This window comes from Oncorhynchus mykiss, chromosome 13 (assembly GCF_057628025.1).
Source record: "Oncorhynchus mykiss isolate SJ-2025 chromosome 13, ASM5762802v1, whole genome shotgun sequence".
NCBI lineage: Eukaryota > Metazoa > Chordata > Actinopteri > Salmoniformes > Salmonidae > Oncorhynchus > Oncorhynchus mykiss.
Window position 1 is genome coordinate 13,471,889 of NC_143034.1, and position 6,003 is coordinate 13,477,891.

Genomic DNA, 6,003 nt, shown 5'->3' on the forward strand with positions numbered 1-6,003 from the left:
CAGGTTGTCTACTCCAACAGCCTATTGGTTTAAGAAGCTGCTAGACTCCCTCACTGGACCAGGGAGCCTTCCTTTCTCCTGTGTCTGTCCCCTGGAGAGCAGCCTGGTTGGAGCCGTCAGACCTACCTGGGAGAAATATGACATGTTTACACACTGTGTCTGTCCCCTGGAGAGCAGCCTGGATGGAGCTGTCAGACCTACCTGGGAGAAATATGACATGTTTACACACTGTGTCTATCCCCTGGAGAGCAGCCTGGTTGGAGCCGTCAGACCTACCTGGGAGAAATATGACATGTTTACACACTGTGTCTGTCCCCTGGAGAGCAGCCTGGTTGGAGCCGTCAGACCTACCTGGGAGAAATATGACATGTTTACACACTGTGTCTATCCCCTGGAGAGCAGCCTGGATGGAGCCGTCAGACCTACCTGGGAGAAATATGACATGTTTACACACTGTGTTTACCCAATTACATTTTTCCTGGTTTTCATTTACATTCAAATTGAACCCTGAACTGAGCCAAATCTGACTTAAATTGATACTTCCATTTATTTTGCTAAACAGCATTAGCAAGCGCTAGTTGGCTGTAGATGCAACAAAAGTCCAATATGTTTCATCCTATATCTTGTTCTCCATCTTGTCTTTAAATAGTGAATCAACATGTTTTCAACACTTTTATTTCCATGACTGATCAAAACTCATTTTCTCTGCAGCTGACATATAGTGAGCCATATGTTTGGAACAGCTGACATATAGTGAGCCATATGTTTGGAACAGCTGACATATAGTGAGCCATATGTTTGGAACAGCTGACATATAGTGAGCCATATGTTTGGAACAGCTGACATATAGTGAGCCGTATGTTTGGAACAGCTGACATATAGTGAGCCATATGTTTGGAACAGCTGACATATAGTGAGCCATATGTTCAGAACATCAGACATATAGTGAGCCATATGTTTGGAACAGCTGACATATAGTGAGCCATATGTTTGGAACTGCTGACATATAGTGAGCCATATGTTCAGAACATCAGACATATAGTGAGCCATATGTTTGGAACAGCTGACATATAGTGAGCCATATGTTCAGACCATCAGACATATAGTGAGCCATATGTTTGGAACAGCTGACATATAGTGAGCCATATGTTCAGAACATCAGAATTATAGTGAGCCATATGTTTGGAACAGCTGACATATAGTGAGCCATATGTTTGGAACAGCTGACATATAGTGAGCCATATGTTCAGAACATCACATCACAATAAAATCGCAGTATCGAGTAACAATATTACCTATACAATCGTGAAAATTGTAAGAAATGCAATACATCGTATCGGCACCTAAGTATCGTGATGATATCATATTGTGAGGTCCCTGGCAGTTCCCAACCGTAACACAAACACCTCACTGGTAACCTTGTATTTTCACTGTTTGTCTTCCATGGAACCAAATGGCCAGATTGAACCAAACAGCCTTGCAATGGGACAACAGAGAGCTTCTGCATCTTAACGACTGAGATAATAAAGTGAACTGTACCTTTTTACTATTACATCAGTCTGTTGTGTCATTATATCAATGTCTTGCTGTTGACTTTAGGTGAAGCAGAGTTATGGCTAAGCTGAGGTTCTGATAGAATTTCATCTTGTTCGTGTCATTTATTTTCCTAATTCTTTTTTCGACTTAATGTTTCACAGTTGACGTAACTAAACAGCAGGGCTTAAATCATCAGGAGGCGTTGCTTCCTTCGTCCTCCATTAAAGGGTTCATATATGTTTTGTTGGTCCTAACATGAGAACGGTGGACCCATTTCTTCCAGTATGTACAGACATGACATGACCATATTTGGTCGTAGGCCCGTTGCTAAGGTGTTGAGTAAGTTATTTACTAAGGTGTTCTAATTGATTGATCAGGCTTAATGTTATTTGACTCCCTTGTAAGGGTGAAACCGTTTTTTTAAAAGTATGTGCTAACTTCATAACTGCCTTACCAAGCGGTGATGCAGCCAGCCACCATCCTCTCAGTGGTGCAGCTGTACAACATTTTGAGGATCTGAGGGCCAATACAGCGTCCTGAGGAGAGAGGAAGCGTTGTCAGGCCCTCTTCACGACTGAAAATATAAGGGGGCAACCATTTTTTTAAGTATGTGCTAATGAGATTCATGGATACATGAGTTTCATGGATTCCCATGGGCTCTAAACATTAAATACCAAGCTCTCAAATTGTTCAGGCATGTAGAAGTGACTTAACACTAAAACAAAATAACAAAACTTGCTGTATCGTCTATAAGCCATAGAGAGAGGGATAATGCCTGTGGAACACTATGGCCCCGTTTCAAATGGCACCCTATTCCCTACTTATGGCACCCTATTCCCTACTTATGGTACCCTATTCCCTACTCATGGCACCCTATTCCCTACTTATGGCACCCTATTCCCTACTTATGGCACCCTATTCCCTACTTATGGTACCCTATTCCCTACTTATGGCACCCTATTCCCTACTTATGGCACCCTATTCCCTACTTATGGCACCCTATTCCCTACTTATGGCACCCTATTCCCTACTTATGGTACCCTATTCCCTACTTATGGTACCCTATTCCCTAATTATGGCACCCTATTCCCTACTTATGGCACCCTATTCCCTACTTATGGCACTACTTTTGACCATCTTAGTAAACAAAAGTAGTGCACTATATAGGGAATAGGGTGCCATTTGAGTCTGTGTTTAGACGAGTGGGAACAGTTCACCTTTCCCTCAGCGTGAATAGTTGATATAATGTCATCGTGGTGACAACTGGCTATTGTTGGTCATCTAGAGCAAAGAGAAAAGGGTTTGGAATAAGACAAAGGGAACAGGTCAGATCTTTTGTTGTTATTAATCCACTGATTCAGCGTGACTAAATGGAGAAACAGGCATATCTATAGTACAAACAGAAGACTAAATGGAGATGTATTACGTGAGAGCAACACAGTTGAAACAGGCATATCTATAGTACAAACAGAAGACTAAATGGAGATGTATTATGTGAGAACGACACAGTTGAAACAGGCATATCTATAGTACAGACAGAAGACAAAAACTGAACGATTTAAAGGGAACAAAGACAAGAACACTGGACAGTGAGCTCCAGAAGTATTGGGACAGTGAGCTCCAGAAGTATTGGGACAGTGAGCTCCAGAAGTATTGGGACAGTGAGCTCCAGAAGTATTGGGACAGCGAGCTCCAGAAGTATTGGAACAGTGAGCTCCAGAAGTATTGGAACAGTGAGCTCCAGAAGTATTGGGACAGTGAGCTCCAGAAGTATTGGGACAGTGAGCTCCAGAAGTATTGGGACAGTGAGCTCCAGAAGTATTGGAACAGTGAGCTCCAGAAGTATTGGGACAGTGAGCTCCAGAAGTATTGGGACAGCGAGCTCCAGAAGTATTGGGACAGCGAGCTCCAGAAGTATTGGAACAGTGAGCTCCAGAAGTATTGGGACAGTGAGCTCCAGAAGTATTGGGACAGCGAGCTCCAGAAGTATTGGGACAGTGAGCTCCAGAAGTATTGGGACAGTGAGCTCCAGAAGTATTGGGACAGTGAGCTCCAGAAGTATTGGAACAGTGAGCTCCAGAAGTATTGGGACAGTGAGCTCCAGAAGTATTGGGACAGCGAGCTCCAGAAGTATTGGGACAGCGAGCTCCAGAAGTATTGGAACAGTGAGCTCCAGAAGTATTGGGACAGTGAGCTCCAGAAGTATTGGGACAGTGAGCTCCAGAAGTATTGGGACAGTGAGCTCCAGAAGTATTGGGACAGTGAGCTCCAGAAGTATTGGGACAGCGAGCTCCAGAAGTATTGGAACAGTGAGCTCCAGAAGTATTGGAACAGTGAGCTCCAGAAGTATTGGGACAGTGAGCTCCAGAAGTATTGGGACAGTGAGCTCCAGAAGTATTGGGACAGTGAGCTCCAGAAGTATTGGAACAGTGAGCTCCAGAAGTATTGGGACAGTGAGCTCCAGAAGTATTGGGACAGCGAGCTCCAGAAGTATTGGGACAGCGAGCTCCAGAAGTATTGGAACAGTGAGCTCCAGAAGTATTGGGACAGTGAGCTCCAGAAGTATTGGGACAGTGAGCTCCAGAAGTATTGGGACAGTGAGCTCCAGAAGTATTGGGACAGTGAGCTCCAGAAGTATTGGGACAGTGAGCTCCAGAAGTATCGGGACAGTGAGCTCCGGAAGTATTGGGACAGTGAGCTCCAGAAGTATCGGGACAGTGAGCTCCAGAAGTATTGGGACAGTGAGCTCCAGAAGTATTGGGACAGTGAGCTCCAGAAGTATTGGGACAGTGAGCTCCAGAAGTATTGGGACAGTGAGCTCCAGAAGTATTGGGACAGTGAGCTCCAGAAGTATCGGGACAGTGAGCTCCAGAAGTATTGGGACAGTGAGCTCCAGAAGTATTGGGACAGTGAGCTCCAGAAGTATTGGGACAGGGACACAGATTTAGTGGTTTTGTACTCTGGGACTTTGTATTGGAAACGATTTGCTGACGTTGAGGTTAAAGGGCATCCTGTGTCGTGGAGGATCGTTACAAAATATAACACTTACAAGAACTTGTGAATTCAATATAGGCTTTTAATACAATATATATCTAGAAGCCTAGATGGTCCGCGGAACACACACTTTTCCAGAGCACTTCCTGGCTCTGTTTTTATACACATACAACATATGAGTCCATCCCACATGCAAATGAAGTTATTTCCCTCAGTCTTGAAATGATTTGCTGACGTTGAGGTTAAAGTGCAGCCTGTCAGCTTTAATTTGAGGGTATTTTCATCCATATCGGGTGAAACTGTTTAGAAATTACAGAACCTTTAGTATACAGTCCACCGATTTTAGGAGACCGAAAGTATTGGGACAAATTCACTTATATGGGTATTAAAGTAGTCAAAAGTGGAGTATTTAGTCCCATATTCACAGCACACAATGACTACATACATTAGTTGGATGTGTTTGCTATTTGTTCTTGTTGTGTTTCAGATTATTTTGTGCCCAATAGAAATGTACAGTAAATAATGTGTTGTGTTATTTTGGAGTCACTTTTAACGTAAATAAGAATAGAATATGTTTCTAAACACTTCTACATTAATGTGGATGCTACCATGGTTACAGATAATCCTGAATTAATTGTTAATAATGAGTAAGAAAGTTAAAGGCATAAATTTCACACTCCCCCCAAAAAATGCTAACCTCCCCTGTTATTGGTCATGGTGAGAGGTTAGCATGTCTTGGGGGTATGATATATAATGCTAACCTCCCCTGATATTGTAATGGTGAGAGGTTAGCATGTCTTGGGGGTATGATATATAATGCTAACCTCCCCTGTTATTGTAATGGTGAGAGGTTAGCATGTCTTGGGGGTATGATATATAATGCTAACCTCCCCTGTTATTGTAATGGTGAGAGGTTAGCATGTCTTGGGGGTATGATATATAATGCTAACCTCCCCTGTTATTGTAATGGTGAGAGGTTAGCATGTCTTGGGGGTATGATATATAATGCTAACCTCCCCTGTTATTGTAATGGTGAGAGGTTAGCATGTCTTGGGGGTATGATATATAATGCTAACCTCCCCTGTTATTGCAATGGTGAGAGGTTAGCATGTCTTGGGTGTAAGAAGTCAGCCAAATGTTAAATTGTTCTCTGGGTTATTGTGAGACATGAATCACCTCATATATCACATGGTGTTGACCTAATGCCACCCATCAGCCACCACACCTGTCCTGTTGATTTAAGGTTTTGGAGATTTCTTTTAAGTTTGTTTAATTCGTTTGAAAACATCCAATTTAATCGACATGCCACCCAACAGAGCATATAGACTTTAGCTTAATCACAGCCCAGGTTTCCATGGTGATCAGGCGATTGTTGCATTCCTTGCGTATGAACAGTGATAGTTGTCATTGAACCTCTTCCACACCTATTGTTAGTCTGAAATCCAGTCAGTTTCGACTGACATTTCACTCCAT